This window comes from Bombina bombina, chromosome 3, assembly GCF_027579735.1.
Source record: "Bombina bombina isolate aBomBom1 chromosome 3, aBomBom1.pri, whole genome shotgun sequence".
NCBI classification, from domain to species: Eukaryota; Metazoa; Chordata; class Amphibia; order Anura; family Bombinatoridae; genus Bombina; species Bombina bombina.
In genome coordinates this window covers 1,227,458,740-1,227,479,372 of record NC_069501.1, presented here as the reverse complement: position 1 = coordinate 1,227,479,372, position 20,633 = coordinate 1,227,458,740, and positions in this window count along the sequence as shown.

Here is a 20,633-nt window from a genome sequence, read left to right as displayed (position 1 = left end):
ATTGTCAGTTGTTGACAATTAGTTTGCAAAATATTATTTCTACATGATGTAAAAATCAGACTTAAATGTATATTGAATTATAATGTTGCTGTTAAATGGTGAGACAGGTCTGATGTAAAATCTATTTTATTTTCATGGTTCGATGCACAAACACAGACATAGCACTATTATGGCTGCCTAACACTAACACTTGAGGATATTACATGAGGAAAAATATGTTTAAATAGATTCACCAATTATTTTTTGGAAATACTAGTTGCTGCATACCAGCAGCCCAAGATAAAAAAAATACCACCAATTTATCCTGTATGCATTCTAATTTTTTTTTTAAGGCTTAGAATTTTTTTTTTTTTTTAAATTTAAACTACTATGTTTTATTATTACTAATTTAAAATATTAAAAATAATTTTTACATTTTTGTATTACATTTTTGAACCAGTTCGGGGACAGATTACAAGTGGCGCGTTAACTGTTAAGTGCGAGCGATAAGGGGTTTATTGCGGCTGCTTGGGGGCATCGGGTTTTACGCTCATATTTCAAGATGAAAGTAAATGCTATTGAAGTTAACGCTCACCAGGTTAGCGCGACCCCCAAGCTCTAGTTAACTATTTTGCAAAACAAGAAAGTCTTACAATACACATCGAAAATATTGTACAAAAAAGTTATAAAGTCTCATAGATGAGGTCTCAGGTGTTAGAATAAAAAAGCAGGCAAAGGGCTTTAACAATGAGATAAAATGCATATACATAGCTCACTTATATATATGTCTATATATGTGTACATATGTATTTATATATTTATATGTGTGTGTATGTATTTACAGAGTGCATAAGTGCACTGGAGCACTTTGTAGTTAAGTAGAAGAAAACATATAAAAACATATTTATGTTATGTTCATTTTTAATAAATTGTTATACTGTGTATTTACTGTAAATGTTTCACAACTTCTGCACAGAAAATTGGATAGCACCACCCATGTTGTACCATTTAAAATAATAAGATTGTAAGCAATTTCAGAAATGTAAAAACAACAGGTAGTCAGATAGTTCTCAATCCAGTGACAAAAGTACAAGTACAGACAATTGTTGTTAACAGTATAGAAGTGCTCAACAAGGAATGAACAACGACTCATTAGCTTGTTCTTTTGCGAGTAGCGTCTTTAAGCTTAATTGCGCCTTTAACAGAAGAGAACTTTCCTGAAGTACTTCAGCCTGATTCTGTCTAAAATGGACAGTCCAGACACAAAATACAAGGAAGATGGCAACCCCAAACAATCATTTAGGTCCACTGTGGGCTTCTTCAGTGAAGTGCAGACATATCCATCCAGGCATTTTGAGCAGGCAGTCTAGTCTGGTTTCCCCATCACCCTTAGGGAAACCATCCGGCAAGAAGAAGTCCAGAAGAGGCTCCGAAGTCTTCATCCTATCCGGCAAGAAGAGGACATCTGGACCGGTAGACATGTTCATCCAGGCGGCGTCTTCTATCTTCATCCATCCGGCGTGGAGCGGGACCATCTTGAAGCAACCGACGCAGATCCATCCTCTTCTTCCGGCGACTCCCGACGAATGAAGGTTCCTTTAAGGGACGTCATCCAAGATGGTGTCCCTCAAATTCCAATTGGCTGATAGGATTCTATCAGCCAATCGGAATTAAGGTAGGAAAAATCTGATTGGCTGATTGAATCAGCCAATCAGATTCAAGTTCAATCCAATTGGCTGATTGGATCAGCCAATCAGATTGAGCTCAGATTCTATTGGCTGATCTGAACAGCCAATAGAATGCGAGCTCAATCTGATTGGCTGATTGGATCAGCCAATCAGATTGAACTTGAATCTGATTGGCTGATTCAATCAGCCAATCAGATTTTTCCTACCTTAATTTCGATTGGCTGATAGAATCCTATCAACCAATCGGAATTCGAGGGACGCCATCTTGGATGACGTCCCTTAAAGGAACCTTCATTCATCGGGAGTCGCCGGAAGAAGAGGATGGATCCACGTTGGCTGCTTCAAGATGGTCCCGCTCCACGCCGGATGGATGAAGATAGAAGACGCCGCCTGGATGAACATGTCTACCGGTCCGGATGTCCTTTTCTTCTTGGATAGGATGAAGACTTCGGAGCCTCTTCTGGACCTCTTCTTGCCAGATAGGATGAAGACTTCGGACCCTCTTCTGGACGTATCAGTGATACCCGGCGTGGTGAAGATAAGGTAGGGAGATCTTCAGGGGCTTAGTGTTAGGTTTTTTAAGGGGGGTTTGGGTTAGATTAGGGGTATGTGGGTGGTGGTTTGTAATGTTGGGGGGGGTATTGCATGTTTTTTTAAAATGCAAAAGAGCTGTTTACTTTGGTGCATGCCCCGCAAAAGGCCCTTTTAAGGGCTGGTAAGGTAAAAGAGCTGTTAACTTTTTATTTTAGAATAGGGTAGGGCATTTTTTATTTTGGGGGGCTTTGTTATTTTTTTAGGGGCTTAGAGTAGGTGTAATTAGTTTAAAATTCTTTTATTTTTTGTAATTTAGTGTTTGTTTTTTTTTGTAATTTAGTTTAGTTGATTTAATTGTAGATAATTGTAGGTAGTTTATTTAATTAATTTATTGATAGTGTAGTGTTAGGTTTAATTGTAACTTAGGTTAGGATTTATTTTACAGGTAATTTTGTAATTATTTTAACTAGATAGCTATTAAATAGTTATTAACTATTTAATAGCTATTGTACCTAGTTAAAATAAATACAAAGTTGCCTGTAAAATAAATATAAATCCTAAAATAGCTACAATGTAATTATTATTTATATTGTAGCTATATTAGGGTTTATTTTACAGGTAAGTATTTAGCTTTAAATAGGATTAATTTATTTAATAAGATTTATTTTATTTCGTTAGATAAAAATTATATTTAACTTAGGGGCGTGTTAGGGTTAGGGTTAGACTTAGCTTTAGGGGTTAATACATTTATTATAGTAGCGGCTAGGTCCGGTCGGCAGATTAGGAGTTAATAAGTGTAGGTAGGTAGCGGCGACGTTGGGTGGGGTAGATATGGGGTTAATAAATATTATGTAGGTGTCGGCGATGTTAGGGGCAGCAGATTAGGGGTACATAGGGATAATGTAGGTTGCGGCGGTGTGCGGTCGGCAGATTAGGGGTTAAAAAATGTAATTATAGTGGCGGCGATGTGGGGGGGACCTCGGTTTAGGGGTACATAGGTAGTTTATGGGTGTTAGTGTACTTTAGAGCACAGTAGTTAAGAGCTTTATGAACCGGCGTTAGCTCATAAAGCTCTTAACTCCTGACTTTTTTCTGTGGCTGGAGTTTTGTTGTTAGAGTTCTAACGCTCACTTCAGTCAAGACTCACAATACCAGCGTTAGGAAGATCCCATTGAAAAGATAGGATACGCAATTGGCGTAAGGGGATCTGCGGTATGGAAAAGTCGCGACTGGAAAGTGAGCGTTAGACCCTTTCCTGACTGACTCTAAATACCAGAGGGCGGCCAAAACCAGCGTTAGGACCCCTTAACGCTGGTTTGGACGGCTAACGCAGAACTCTAAATCTAGGCGTTAGGTAATACAAATATACAGAGAGAGAGAGGGAAACGCTCAACCGGGAATTAACAACGGCTCTTGTAACCAAAGTGTGCCTTTCCCAGGGGAGAACTTTCCTAAAGTACATCAGTCTGATCTAAAAAAATGGTCCAGTCCTGAAATACCATGCAATCCACCTCTGATTAGTGTGATATATTACAGGAAAGTTCTTCTCTGTGGATGGCACATGCTGGTCAAAGAAGTCAATGTTTCTGGGGTGGTAACAAGTCATAGAACAAGCTATTACACTTTTGTTTGTTTCCTGGTTGAGTGCTTTTCTCTTCTTGCAAAATGATTGGTAACAGGCTGGCAATATGTTATCCAAATCAGAGTCCAATAAGAATAGCCAAATTTTAGCAACACACACAATGATCAGGCAAAATTTGCATACAGAAGAATGGTCAGAGAACTAGACAGAGATAAGCAAAAAACCATTTAGAGATAGTACACCAAGAATAATATTGAATACATGGAGCTAATATAGCCATACCTGCATCTTTAAATAGTCGATAGTCAGGTGGTTATCATCATGAGGCAAGTCCCTTTAACTAGTTGAACTTAGAGTTATTTTCTGTTTCTTAAATGGAGTGAGGGCTGAGTGAACTGTGTCTCATGTTGGTCTAACAAAAGTAACCAGAAATTAGCCCCTGCTGATTTATGCCCCTAGATAAGTTATGGACATGAAAAGACTGTAAGTTTAGATTATTTCCCCATCTGTTTTATAACCTTAACTATATGTTTCCTGTATTGTTATCCTTTCTCTTAAGGGGACAGTAAAGCCAAAATTAAACTTTCATGATTGAGCTAGAGCATGACATTTTAAACATTTTTATAATTTACTCATATTATAATATTAGACCCAGAGCGGTGGATACACTAAACATTTGGAGGAATATTTATCAAGCCGTCAACCGCAAATACGCTGGAATTCCGCAGCGTATTTGTGACGAGCCTGATTTGCCCTATTTATCAAAGCCTACAGACCGGCAAAAGTTGAAATTTGTGACGTAACATACGATCCGCCGGTCTCAGTCCGACACAGATCGATGCTTACGTCATTACAGATGTTCTGAATACAAATTCAGCACTATCTGACAACTTTTGCAAGTTATCAAATTTCTAACAGGTAGGCTCGCCACTATTCCCGGCCCAGCGTATCTGGTTTTCAATCCGCCACCCTGGAGGTGGCGGATGCCATAGGAATGAATGGGAGTCTGAAAGCAGCGAAAGCTCATGTTCGATGCTGCCAGATATCCCATTGATTTCTATGGTAGAATAAAAGTAACGTTTACACCAAACACCCTAACATAAACCCCAAGTCTAAACATCTCTAATCTGCCGCCCCGACATCGTCGCCGACTACATAATGTTATTAATCCCTATTCCGCCGCTCCCCGACACAGTTGCCACTAAATAAATATATTAACCCCTATCCCGCCGCTCCCGGACCCCGCCGCAACTAAATAAAGTTATTAACCCCTATACCGCTGCTCCCGGACCCCGCCGCAACTAAATAAATGTATTAACCCCTAAACCCCTGGCCTCCCACATCACTACTACTTACTAAACCTATTAACCCCTAAACCGCCAGCCCCCCACATTGCCATAAACTAAATAAAGCTATAAACCCCTTAACCTAAAAACCAGCTAACTTTACATTAAATATTAACTCATCCCTATCTTATAATAACTTACCTTTAGAATTAAAATAAACTATATTAAACTATTAATGAACCTACCCTAACTATTATACAGGGAGTGCAGAATTATTAGGCAAGTTGTATTTATGAGGATTAATTTTATTATTGAACAACAACCATGTTCTCAATGAACCCAAAAAACTAATTAATATCAAAGCTGAATATTTTTGGAAGTAGTTTTTAGTTTGTTTTTAGTTTTAGCTATTTTAGGGGGATATCTGTGTGTGCAGGTGACTATTACTGTGCATAATTATTAGGCAACTTAACAAAAAACAAATATATACCCATTTCAATTATTTATTTTTACCAGTTAAACCAATATAGCATCTCAACATTCACAAATATACATTTCTGACATTCAAAAACAAAACAAAAACAAATCAGTGACCAATATAGCCACCTTTCTTTGCAAGGACACTCAAAAGCCTGCCATCCATGGATTCTGTCAATGTTTTGATCTGTTCACCATCAACATTGCGTGCAGCAGCAACCACAGCCTCCCAGACACTGTTCAGAGAGGTGTACTGTTTTCCCTCCTTGTAAATCTCACATTTGATGATGGACCACAGGTTCTCAATGGGGTTCAGATCAGGTGAACAAGGAGGCCATGTCATTAGATTTTCTTCTTTTATACCCTTTCTTGCCAGCCACGCTGTGGAGTACTTGGACGCGTGTGATGGAGCATTGTCCTGCATGAAAATCATGTTTTTCTTGGTGGATGCAGACTTCTTCCTGTACCACTGCTTGAAGAAGGTGTCTTCCAGAAACTGGCAGTAGGACTGGGAGTTGATCTTGACTCCATCCTCAACCCGAAAAGGCCCCACAAGCTCATCTTTGATGATACCAGCCCAAACCAGTACTCCACCTCCACCTTGCTGGCGTCTGAGTCGGACTGGAGCTCTCTGCCCTTTACCAATCCAGCCACGGGCCCATCCATCTGGCCCATCAAGACTCACTCTCATTTCATCAGTCCATAAAACCTTAGAAAAATCAGTCTTGAGATATTTCTTGGCCCAGTCTTGACGTTTCAGCTTGTGTGTCCTGTTCAGTGGTGGTCGTCTTTCAGCCTTTCTTACCTTGGCCATGTCTCTGAGTATTGCACACATTGTGCTTTTGGGCACTCCAGTGATATTGCAGCTCTGAAATATGGCCAAACTGGTGGCAAGTGGCATCTTGGCAGCTGCACGCTTGACTTTTCTCAGTTCATGGGTAGTTATTTTGCGCCTTGGTTTTTCCACATGCTTCTTGCGACCCTGTTGACTATTTTGAATGAAACACTTGATTGTTCGATGATCACGCTTCAGAAGCTTTGCAATTTTAAGAGTGCTGCATCCCTCTGCAAGATATCTCACTATTTTTTTACTTTTCTGAGCCTGTCAAGTCCTTCTTTTGACCCATTTTGCCAAAGGAAAGGAAGTTGCCTAATAATTATGCACACCTGATATAGGGTGTTGATGTCATTAGACCACACCCCTTCTCATTACAGAGATGCACATCACCTAATATGCTTAATTGGTAGTAGGCTTTCGAGCCTATACAGCTTGGAGTAAGACAACATGCATAAAGAGGATGATGTGGTCAAAATACTCATTTGCCTAATAATTCTGCACTCCCTGTACTAAAATTACATAAAATTACAATAAACTATATTAAACTATTCATTAACCTACCCTATTTACTAAAATTACATTAAACTAACAATTAAATTAACTATATTACATATTTAAACACCTAACCATACTCAAATTATTTAAATCTACTATAAAGAATTACTAAGTTACAAAAAAATAACAACTAAGTTACACAAAATAAAAAACACTAAGTTACACAAAATAAAAAATAAATGATCAAATATTTAAACTAATTACACCTAATCTAATAGCCCTATCAAAATAAAAAAGCCCCCCCAAAATAAAAAAACCTAGCCTACACTAAACTATCAATGGCCCTTAAAAGGGCCTTTTGTGGGGCATTGCCCCAAAGAAATCAGCTCTTTTACCTGTAAATAAAAATACAAATACCCCTCAACAGTAAAACCCACCACCCACCCACACAACGAACCCCCCAAATAAAAACCTATCTAAAAAACCTAAGCTCCCCATTGCCCTGAAAAGGGCATTTGTAGGGGCATTGCCCTTAAAAGGACATTTAGCTCTTTTTCAGCCCAAAGTCCCTAACCTAAAATTAAAACCCACCCAATAAACCCTTAAAAAAACCTAACACTAACCCCCGAAGATCCACTTACAGTTTTTGAAGACCGGACATCCATCCTCAACAAAGTGGCAGAAATCCTCAGCGAAGCCGGCAGAAGTCTTTATCCAAGCGGGCCGAAATCTTCATCCAAGCGGGCAGAAGTCTTCATCCAGAAGGCATCTTCAAGACATCCGGCGCGGAGCATCCTCTTCTTACGACGTCTTCTGAAGAATGAAGTTTCCCTTTACATGACGTCATCCAAGATGGCGTCCCTTACATTCAGATTAGCTGATAGAATTCTATCAGCCAATCGGAATTAAGGTGGAAAAAATCCTATTGGCTTTTGCAATCAGCCAATAGGATTGAGCTTTCATCCTATTGGCTGATCCAATCAGCCAATAGGATTGAGCTTGCATTCTATTGGCTGATTGGAATAGCCAATAGCCAAGTTTCCTGCCCAGTTCTTATCCCTATATACTGCCATACTGATACTTAAGTAACTTTGCAAAAATCAGTGTTATTATCATAATCATAATCATATTGCACACTAAAGTCACATACTGGAACCAAATAGTCACAATATTCAAACAAACATCAATATCAGCATTTACATTTGAGTGCTGTCTCATTATATATCTCATCTCGTTTTTTTTCCACTTGTTTTCCATTTGAAATGGAAACTCACATGTATAATTGTATTTTATTTTCGTGTACGCTTTAGAAATCTATTTATATATCTATCTCGGAAAGTATTTAAGATATATTTAAGATAAGTTTAGGATGAAATGATTTAAGATATATTTTACGTGACATGATTTTAGAATATTTATTTTCTTTATATATACTCTTTGATTAACTTTGATTCATTTTTACTGGAGGGGCCATATCCCGATATTTTTTAGTGAATTGTCTACATTTTTTTATTTTATCTATGTGTTTACCCATTAAAATGAATTTTTATATTTGAGCTTTTTTAGTTGGATTTCATTCATATTATACATGTTTTATATAATCCAAACCCTCTCCTTGCAAGTTATATACATATACTATATAGATGTTCTACATTTTTTTATAATTTTTTTATAAATTTTATATATTCTATTGAAATCAGAGGTTTAGGAACTGCTATCTAGCGCTCCCTTACCCTTTACTTTATCTTTCTTTTTTTCTGCTTTTATTTATCTTGTTATATGTAGAAGGTCATATACCACAATAAGGGTAGCTTTTTTCCTTCTCTGGTGCAGTTTTTATATACACCCACTGTACTAACTAAGCTTAGGAGTCGGACCATTTTTGGTTCAGTACCCTGGATAGCGCTTGGTGGCTACATTTAGCAGGAATGTAAGCTACATTTAGCCAACAATCAGCAAACGCCACACAGGTTCTGAACAAAAAAATTGTCCGGCTCCTAAGCTTACATTCCTGCTTTTTTCAAATAAAGATACCAAGAGAATTGAGAAAAATTGATAATAGGAGTAAATTAGAATCGCAAAAGAAAAAAATTGGGTTTCATAAACTCAAATTGAATATTCTTCTTGTTGATTGCAAGCTCATATGTTAGCAACACAACACATAAAGGTGCTGTATTGATAAAGTTGCTGTATCTATCATGTATCGGTGGTATATTATATCAGTATAGAAGGGTTACTTTGGTGGGAACTGAATTGGGTTTGATTTAGTTTTGGGTTACCAAAGTTTATAATATTTTTTTCCCATGAATCAGTGTAATTGTGTACCCCTACTCCTGATCATAGGTCTATAGACTTGGGCATCACCTAGAAGTAAATGAAAATAATTATTAAAAAAAATAACAGAGGACAGAAGAAGGAACAGATAAGCTTGACCCCTGTTTTTTTATTCATGCACTTGTAGCACTTATATATTTGTTTATGTATGAAGATTCTTTGACCTGAATATGGTTATGTGAAATGAACAGTTGGTAAAAGCACATTGAACTTTGAGGATCATGACAATTCCTTTTAAGAGTGGTTGTCAGTTATTTTGTTTGCATTCCTTGCTTGACAACACCACAATCGCACATGCCGCAGCTGGTCAGTATTTCAATAGCCAGCTCAGGTTCACTGGAAGCATTTTTCTCAGGCACGTATGGTCACACAATTAGTTGCCATTATACTGCTTAAGCGGTGAAAGAGTGTGATGTGTCTGTATCAAAACAAAGTACACAAAGTCTACAAAAACTGCCTGTGTGCAATCATTTAATGTGAATTTATCTTGTGCAAAAATATATTTATTTGTACAAGAAATTACTCTTTTTTTTTATTCCAACATATAGGCCTCTATTTATCAAGCTGTCAACCACAAATACGCTGAAATTCCGCAGCGTATTTGTGGCGAGCCTGATTCGCCTTAGTTATCAAAGGCTAGAGACCGGCAAAAGTAGAATATAGTGACATAACATACGGTCCGCCGGACTCAGTCAGACACAGATCGATGGTTAAGTCACTCCAGATGTTAAGAACGCAAGTTCGGCACAATCTGACTACTTTTGGAAGTTATCAAGATCCTACCAGGTACGTTCGCCACTTTTCCGGCCCAGCGTACCTGGTTTTCAATCCACCGCCCTGGAGGCGGCGGATGCCATAGGAATCAATGGGAGTCTGACAGCAGCAAGAGCTCATGTTCGCTGCTGCCTGATATCCCATTGATTCCTATGGGAAATGTCTACACCTAACACCCTAACATGTACCCCGAGTCTAAACACCCCTAATCTGCCCCCCCTACACTGCTGCCACCTACTTTATACTTATTAACCCCTAAACTGCCGCTCCCGGAGCCCACCGCCACTCTAATAAAGCTATTAACCCCTAAACCGCCGCTCCTGGTCCTCGTCGCAACTAAATAAAGTTATTAATCCCTAAACGCCACTCCCAGACCCCGCTGCCACCTACATTATACTTATTAACCCCTAATCTGCCCCCCCTACACCTACATTATATTTATTAACCCCTAATATGCCCCCCTACACCGCCGCCACCTACATTATATTTATTAACTCCTAATCTGCCCCCCCTACACCGCCGCCACTATATTAATTTTACTAACCCCTAAACCTAAGTCTAACCCTAACCCTAACACCCCCCCTAACTTAAATATTATTTTAAAACTAAATACTTACCTGTAAAATAAACCCTAAGATAGCTACAATATAACTAATAATTACATTGTAGCTATTTTAGGATTTATTTTTATTTTACAGGGAAGTTTGTATTTATTTATTTATTTTTTAAAATAAGCTTTTATTGAAGTCATAAGCATATACAACATATTGGGAGAGCCCCCAAACATTTACAGATAGAATTGTACACAATATTATGAAAAGATACAGCAGAGAAAACAACTTGAAGCATGTTGTACTCATATATCTCAAGTGTTATTAACAAGTTTGGGTTATCTATCATAAGACTTCGGTTTTATAATAGAGTGACAAAGATATAATATAAACAATAACGGTCCTCCTTAGCTATATAAAGGTAACCTAGAGAATCTTCTTAAATTAACTGAGAGCCAGGGAGGAGTTAGCTCTATAGTTTTATAGGGGGAGGGCATGCAGCGGGCAAGAGCCGCTCGAAATAGAGTAGGGGGGAGGACTGGAGGGCGGAGCCAGCTAATATATCAAATTTGTAAGTGAAGCAAACTCTTCAGTAGTCAAAACTGTATAAGATTAATATAATTAGAGTAGAGATTTGCATCAGACCCTTCTAGAATCTTACTACACAACATATGGGTCGTCTGTAATCTCGAGGTACAAAACAATAATAAATATTATGCATTATAGACCATTTGCAATAAACAATATTATGATCTGTAGAGAAATCTATGAATACCAGGGGAGCATCACGGCTTAGACATACAAATAGCTGTGAGGTAAAGATATTCGGTACCATATACACTGTCAATTACTACACATATATTTTGAGTCAATTTATCACGTGGTCTTTAACGCAACATATATCCAGAGCCCTGCTGAAAAAGCCCATATGCTTGCATAAGTAAAGAATAGAAATGTAAATACTGGACTGTGTCTTCCCAGTTGACACAGCCCAGCAGTATCTAGGAATATTTACATGGAATCACTGCAGGCACTAGACTACGTACCTCTGAAATTATAAATGTTGCTTAATAATATCAAAGTGGTACATTTTTCACTTAGAAGCGGACAAACGTTCCAACTAATAGAGGCTTGCAGAATAATATGTTTCTCAACAGACTATCTATATTTTATATACAATAAACCACATGAAATAGCTTCTAGAGTATTAATAATGTTATGTTGTTAGATAAGAAAAAGCTGGTAGGTAGCACCAGTAAGAGCTGAGATAGAGTGTTGATAATATATAAAGTAGACAATACTGTTCTGAGCCTTAGTCGTGAGGATGACAATTTGCGACCAAATAACTAATAAATGATAATAACACCTGTATCTAGCCGATTATAACATAATAGAGCAGGAATCAGTAGCATGCATTTCTCAATATGTGAAAATATTTGCTCTCAATATATAGAAGATTAGTAATGGCTCCTGCTAAAGTTATATGCGAGAGGGGTTATTAAAGTGTATAGATTACAATGAACTGCGGTATGAACCTCTCTCCTAGGTAGGTGCCAGCTATAGGCAATGTGGGGAAAAGGAATGGGGATATGACCCGCAGACAACCAGTGCCGGCGGGAAAGGGAGGAGAGGGGCCCAGCCTAGATATATGAATTGTCTCACTTAAAACTACCACATAAGGAGAATAATTATCTGAACAGGCATTCAATAACATACAAACGTGAAATAAGAATGTACCTTCCCCTGAGTATGGGTGTTTACAAAGCCCCCAAGTATATCAGAGAAGCATCATGTTAAAATTTTTGACAGATTAGGTATATCAGTAACCACTGCACTAGCATACTTAGAGTCTCATTTAAAATGTTAACATATTCCAAAAACAGTATTAAACTAAGCACACAATGCAATCCTGAAATACAACAATGCAGAATATAAGCAATTCAGGAAAAACCAAACGTTATTCTAGAGTCACATAGTCAATGTAATGTAAGCAGTGCTTGTTAAAATTTTCGATTAGTAGAAATCATAGTAGTCATTGCCTTTCACTTGTTATAGTAGTGCGGCCTGCTATTATATAACTGCTAGCTGCGTCTTATCTAACAGTTATCACTAACATTAGGAGTATGCATCACAAAACTTAGAGAAAGAAAAAACCTGAGAACTTTACAGGAATAGACTGGCAATCATATTAACCTCCTCAGCACGAAACTTTATCACGCTAGGGAGTGAGCCTAAAGATGCCAATATATTCAGCCTACTCCCGTGTTAGGGACTGCAGAAGTAGATAAAAAGTCTATTTGCGGTATGACCTGGGAGATACTAAAGCAGCGGATGTTTGCTTGTTCCAGTTGTCCTAATGTCCAGCCTATAAGAGATAATAATTTGCTAACCGTTATGTATACTGTGAAGTCCGGAGTGATAGCCCATCTGTTGATGTGTGGATTCACCTCTTGGTTAATGTACGCTCTGGGGGTATAAAAGTTTGAATATTTATCTGAGCTCAGTTCAGGATCCCTCAGGGTTGATATGCCTTCGGAGATACTGCGATCAAATGTAAGTGATATATTATCAGGCAGCCGCCATCTTTCCTCTTCCACCGAGCCTCCAGCATTCCACATAATATACGAGTTGAAGGGTGAAGAAGCCACAAATGACTGACATGAGAGTGTCAATGTCGCACCCTGTTGTGGGTGTGTGGAAGCCGTAGTTAGTTGTGGATGAGATTGAGGTTCATCCTGCTTCACCAGGGTCTTTGCGTATGCCGTACTATGCTCAGAGCCGCCTCTGATAGTATTAGCCAAGCTGTTGAAGTGACTTGTCATGCGGCGTCCCAATTCCTCCAAGTAGGCTCTTATTTCAAAGAAGGGTTCCTCCATTATCAGTCAGTAGAGTAGACGGTCTCAGGCCGGTCAGGCTCACTTGTATATATGGAAAGGAAACAGTAAATCAAAATGTCGGTTACACCGCGTGGCTTTGCTGCTCTTCCCCTGAAAGTGTATGACGGCGGCTTATCATCCGGAACAATCTGTTTCTATTGTGTATAGCATTAAGCATGCCTCTGAGGTCTGCTGCATGGAAAGATTAGAAGTTTCAGGTTTTATATTTGTGCTTTATTCCATAAAAGTGCCACAAAGATCAGGAGCTGCAATAAAGTACGTCTTGCTCCGGTGGTAGTTGGCTCCGCCCCCCCGTTTGTATTTATTTTAACTATGTACAATAGTTATTAAATAGTTATTCACTATTTAATAACTACCTAGCTAAAAGTTACAATTACACCTAACACTACAATTAAATAAATTAAATTAATTAACTACAATTACCTACAATTAAATAAAATAAAATAAACTAAAGTACAAAAAAAACCCACTAAATTACAGAAAATAAAAAAATACAAGAATTTTAAACTAATTACACCTAATCTAAGCCCCCTAATAAAATAAAAAAGCCCACCAAAATAATAAAATTCACTACCCTATACTAAATTACAAATAGCCCTTAAAAGGGCTTTTTACGGGGCATTGCCCCAAAGTAATCAGCTCTTTTACCTGTAAAAAAAGAAATACAACCCCCCAACATTAAAACCCACCACCCACACACCCAACCCTACTCTAAAACCCACCCAAACCCCCCTTACAAAAAAAAAAAAACACTAACCCCCTGAAGATCACCCTACCTTGAGCCATCTTCACCAAACCGGGCACAAGTGGACCTCCAGAGGGGCAGAAGTCTTCATCCGATCCAGGCAGAAGGGGACCTCCAGATGGGCAGAAGGCTTCATCCAGACAGCATCTTCTATCTTCATCCATCCGGAGCCGAGCGGGTCCATCTTCAATCCATCCGACATGGAGCATCCTTTTCCATTGACGTCCTAACGAAGAATGAAGGTTCCTTTAAATGACGTCATCCAAGATGGCGTCCCTTGAATCCTATCAGCCAATCTGAATTAAGGTAGGAAAAATCCTATTGGCTGATCCAATCAGTCAATAGGATTGAGCTTGCATTCTATTGGCTAATTGGAACAGCCAATAGAATGCAAGCTCAATCCTATTGGCTGATTGGATCAGCCAATAGGATTGAACTTCAATCCTATTGGCTGATTGCATCAGCCAATAGTATTTTTCCTACCTTAATCACGATTGGCTGATAGAATGCTATCAACCAATCGGAATTCAAGGCACGCCATCTTGGAAGACGTCATTTAAAGGAACCTTCATTCTTCGTTAGGACGTCGATGGAAGAGGATGCTCTGCGTCGGATGGATTGAAGATGGACCCGCTCCGCTCCGGATGGATGAAGATAGAAGATGCCACCTGGATGAAACCTTCTGCCCGTCTGGAGGTTCTCTTCTGCCCGGATCGGATGAAGACTTCTGCCCCTCTGGAGGTCCACTTGTGCCCGGCTTGGTGAAGACGGCTCAAGGTAGGGTGATCTTCAGGGGGTTAGTGTTAGGTTTTTTAAGGGGGGTTTGGGTTGGTTTTAGAGTAGGGTTGGGTGTGTTGGTGGTGGGTTGTAATGTTGGGGGGGTTGTATTTCTTTTTTTACAGGTAAAAGAGCTGATTACTTTGGGGTAATGCCCCGCAAAAAGCCCTTTTAAGGGCTATTTGTAATTTAGTATAGGGTAGGGAGTTTTATTATTTTGGTGGGCTCTTTTATTTTATTAGGGGGCTTAGATTAGGTGTAATTAGTTTAAAATTCTTGTAATTTTTTTTCTGTAATTTAGTGGGGGGTTTTGTACTTTAGTTTATTTTATGTTATCGTATTTAATTGTAGGTAATTGTAGTTAATTAATTTAATTTATTTAAATTGTAGTGTTAGGTGTAATTGTAACTTAGGTTAGGATTTATTTTACAGGTACTTTTGTATTTATTTTAGCTAGGTAGCTATTAAATAGTTAATAACTATTTAATAACTATTGTACCTAGTTAAAATAAATACAAAGTTGCCTGTAAAATAAAAATAAATCCTAAAATAGCTACAATGTAACTATTAGTTATATTGTAGCTATCTTAGGGTTTATTTTATTGGTAAGTATTTCGCTTTAAATAGGAATTATTTATTTAATTATAGTTATTTTATTTAGATATATTTAAATTATATTTAAGTTAGTGGGTGTTAGGGTTAGACTTAGGTTTAGGGGTTAATAACTTTATTATAGTGGCGGCGGTGTAGGGTGGGCAGATTAGGGGTTAATAAATATAATGTAGGTGGCGGTGGGCTCTGGGAGCGGGGGGATTAGGGGTTAAACAATTTATTTAGTTGCGGCGCGGTCCGGGATCGGCAGGACAGGGGTTAATAACTTTATGTAGGTGGCAGCGGTATAGGGGGTGGCAAATTAGGGGTTAATAGGTATAATGTAGGTGGCGGCGGGGTCCGGGAGCGGCAGTTTAGGGGATAATATATTTATTAGAGTTGTGGCGGGGTCCGGGAGCGGCGGTTTAGGGGCTAATATATTTATTAGAGTTGCGGCGGGGTCCGGGAGCGGTGGTTTAGGGGTTAATAACTTTATTTAGTTGCGGGGGGCTCCAGGAGCGGCGGTTTAGGGGGTAAACAGTATAGTTTAGTGTGGGTGCTTAGTGACAGTATCGCAAGAAAGCTGCGAATAAATTGAAGATTAGCGAGATCGATGACTGTTAGTTAACAACAGTCCGCTGCTCATCGCACCTACTTGGTGCGCAGCTTTTTGACAGCTTTCTTGATAAATTTGGCGAACGTATTCAGGTCCGCGGCAGCGATGTTAGGCAATCTTAGGCGAGCGTATTGGGGCCGTCGAATGCAGGTAAGTAGACAGCTTGATAAATAGAGGCCATAGGGCTTTGTTACATAGTTTTTGTTTTTAATTGCAAATTTAAAATTATACTAAAAATTGCTATTTAATGTCTATCATTCAAAGTAAAATAAACAATACAGATAATGGACTAGATTACAAGTGGAGCGCTAAATTATCGTGCGCCTGCAAACAGGCAACTTTGCGATAATTAATCAGCCTTTACAAGTGGCTGATTATTGCTACCTCAAGCTTGCGGTAGCAATTAGTGCTCAAAAAATTAACCAAATATCCAATCTCTGGCTAATTTTCTAAAAGTGCTCAAAATGCTCTCAAAATAGAGGTCATTATAGTTTGTCTAAAGTGTGTAGGTTTGGGCTGTTAGGAAAAAAAAAACTTCACTGAAAAGGGCCTTTACAATGCGGTGTATGGGAACTGTGTGTTCCCAGTAAATATATATGTATATGCTTATATATATATATATATATTTATGTGTTAATTCGTGCATATACACATATTCTCATAAATATATATGTATGCAAGCATATACATATATATATTTACAAATGCTGCAAACGCTGTGCGATTTACCCCCTTTGCTGTGCTTAAGACTGGAATTCCATTGGAATCTATGGAAGCGGGCTCTCGTGAGAACAATGCTTCCCAGCAATCCGAACGTGAGCTTGTGTTTGCATTGCTCTTAGCTTGTAATACCAGCGCACATAAGCGTTCACTGGTATTGCACAGTTAAGCACACATATTGCTTATTTAGTGCTCCACTTGAGATCTAGCCCTTAAAGGGACATTCCACTCCAGAATTGTTATTGTTTAAAAAGATAGATAATCCCTTTATTACCCATTCCCCAGTTTTGAATAACCAACTCGGTTATATTAATAAACTTTGCAGACTGCCCCCAATTTCAGTTATTTGGACAGACATACAATTTAGCTAATCAGTGCCCTCTCATAAGTTACTCCCCTGCGTGTGCACAATGTTATCTATAAGGCAAACATGAACTAACACACTCTAGCTGTGAAAAACTGTCAAATGCATTCAGATAAGAGTCGACCTTCAAGGACTTAGAAATTAACCTACCTAGGTTTAGCTTTCAACTAAGAATTCCAAGAGTACAAAGCAAAATTGATGATAAAATTAAATTAGATGCCCTATCTGAATCATGAAGTTTAATTATGTCTAGACTGTTCCTTTAATGTTTTAGTTAGGTAACAGACACAAGTAAATGTTATAGAAGTTTGTTTTTGAAAAAAACAAACAAAATTTGCATCTCTATGGTTAAATGGACAGTTTACCCTACATCTTTCTCCCCCTTAATTGGACACTGAACCCACAATTTTTTGTTTGTGATTCAGATAGAGCATGCAATTTTAAGCAACTTTCTAATTTACTCATATCAAATTTTCTTTATTCTCTTGGTATCTTTATTTGAAAAACAAGAATGTAAGTTTAGATGTTGGCCCATTTTTGGTGAACATCCTGGGTTGTTCTTGCTGATTGGTGGATATCACCCACCAATAAACAAGTGCTGTCCAAGGTTCTGGACCTAACATTGCTGGCTCCTTAGCTTAGATGTCTTCCTTTTTCAAATAAAGAAAGCAAGAGAACGAAGAAACATTGATAATAAGAGTAAATTAAAAAGTTGTTTAAAATTGCATGCTCTATCTGAATCACAAAAGGGAAAAAAAATTGGGTTCAGTATCCCTTAAATTTGTCAACAAAGATCCATTTACCTGCTGGAGTGTATTTCATTATTTACAGCTCCTTTTACTTTATTTCCCCATTTAATATAGCCTATTTTGCCTGTGGTATCCCTACCTAAAATTAAAGTTTCTATACTTAAGTATAGGCTATAGAAAAGCTATGTAAATATAGCCAGCAGAAGAAAATTACACTCAAAGTAGGAAAAATAAGCAGTACAATGTTAATTTTCAATTGTTCTCTCTAAGGCCTGATGTTCAAAACATCTATGGACTGTCAGGAAACTGTTTTGGCTGATTTTTTTGAAAAAAGGGGCATGTCTGAGTGATGCCGGCGAACGGCGATCTCTCTCCCATAGACGTCAGTGGGAGTGTGCCATCACCGCCCACATCGATAACATTGACACATATCAGCATTTTACAGAGATGGGGGTATATTTGAAGTGTGCTTGCATGGCGCAGGCAGTGCGCTCACTGAAACTAAAATTAGTTTCAGTGTAGGAACACTTCAAATATTGCTGTGATGACACAAGTTTTACTACACTTACACTAACTACCTTAGGCAATGTTGTCTCGGCCGCTGAAATCTGGCGAAAGGCCGCTACCCTCCTCGCAACCTGCACTTCCCTGCTTTGAACATATCAATCTTGTGTTGATGTGTCCAAAGCAAAGTGCTGTCTACTCCCTCTAGCACTGCATGTAATAGACACTAAAAGAACTTTGATCAGTGCTAACTGCCCCTTTAACTGATCTGTTTAATCAGTCACTATTAACAGGAGCTGTTCCTGATAATTGGAGAATAGCAAATGTAGTACCTCTTCCAAAATATGGTAGTAGGGAAGAATCCGGTAACCACTGGCCAGTTAGTTTAACTTCAGTAGTAGGGAAATTAATGGAAAGTCTCTTAAAATAAATATTTATGACTTACATAAAGACAAACAATTTAGAGGACCAAAATCAACATGCTTTTACTTCCTTCAGGGAGATCATGTCAGACTAATCTAATTGACTTCTTTTGATTATGTGACAAAAGTATTAGACCAGGGTGGAGAAGTTGATGTAGCATATCTAGATTTCAGCAAAGCATTTAACACCATCCCACACAACAAACATATTCATAAACTGTATCTCCTTGTTTTAGACTCAAAAATTGTGAACTTGGTAGAATGCTGGCTTAAGCGCAGAAAACAAAGTGTCTTAGTAAATGGAGTACATGAAAAGTGATATACCGCAATTGAAGGATTGGACAAATGACTGGGATCTAAAGTTTTACATAGCAAAGTATAAAATTATGCATTTAGATAACAAAAATCCAAATGTTAATTACAGACTCAATGACCCTTTACTGACTGTTACAGATGAGGAATGGAACGTGGGGATTATTATTTCAGATAATTTAAAATTTAGTAAACAATGTAGTACTGCAGCGGGTTAGGCCAGCAGAATGCTTGGATGTACTGGTAGAGGTATTTGCAGCAAAAATAGTAAGGTTTTTATGTCAATTTACAGATCATTAGTTAGGCCTCATCTTGAGTATTGTGAGCAGTTCTGGAGGCCATATCTTCAGAAGGATATAAACAAATTTGAATTTGTGCAAAGGAGGGCTACCAAAATGGTACATGGTCTAAAAAAATAAAACGTACCAGGAATTACTCAATGACCTAAATATGTATAGCTTAGGAGCGAAGGGATAGAGGTGGTATGATAGCAACTTTCAAGCATATTAAAGGGCTTAGAAAAACTGAGCCAGTCAGAATTTTACATAAAAAGGAAAATTCAAGAACAAGGGGTCATGATCTCAAGCTGAAGGGCAGTGTATTCAGGAGTAATTTGAGGAAGCACTTCTTTACAGAAAGGGTTATTGATTTGTGGAATAAACTTCTACAAGAGGTAGTTATGACAAACACTGTGGGGGACTTAAAGAATTCCTGGGACAAGCATAAGGCTATCCTACGAACTAGATACGTTTATACTTTTAGGAAATATCGGGGTGACTGGCTGGGCTTATGGCTCTTATCTATCGTCAATACCTACTACTATAAACAAGAATATGCACAGATACTGATCTAAAAATACAGTTTAAAACCTTTAAAAAACTTACTTAGAAGGTCCAGGTTTAACACTGTTGATAAGGTTAGCTGGAAAACCCAGTGAAAGGGGCTGGGAGTGAACCCCCCCCCCACCCCTTCCTTGCATATGAAGACAGATTAGGCAAACAGGAGCCAGCAGTAGTGTGTAAACGCATGTATACATCTGACACTTTGGGGCTTAGTTAAGAGTTTGAAAATCAGCACAATGTTATTCAAAAATAAGCAAAACTATGCATTGCTAGAAAAACACGCCCAGATGGTTTATATAGATGGATCATCTAAAAAACATTTATGGAAATAAAAATCTAGTGTACGATGCCCCTGTAAGCTATCCTCCCACTGTTTCACCTTACTACCTCCTACCGGCCGCTTACACCTACGTCATGGCTAACCTACACCCCCTCTGCACCGCCCAGCTATCTAGTGAGGCACACTTCAAATATGGTCCCCCATTCCTCCCTGAAGGTAGCACCCCCAAACAAGTGGCCTCATTAAATTGCTGTCAACATACTTAAAGACTGACTT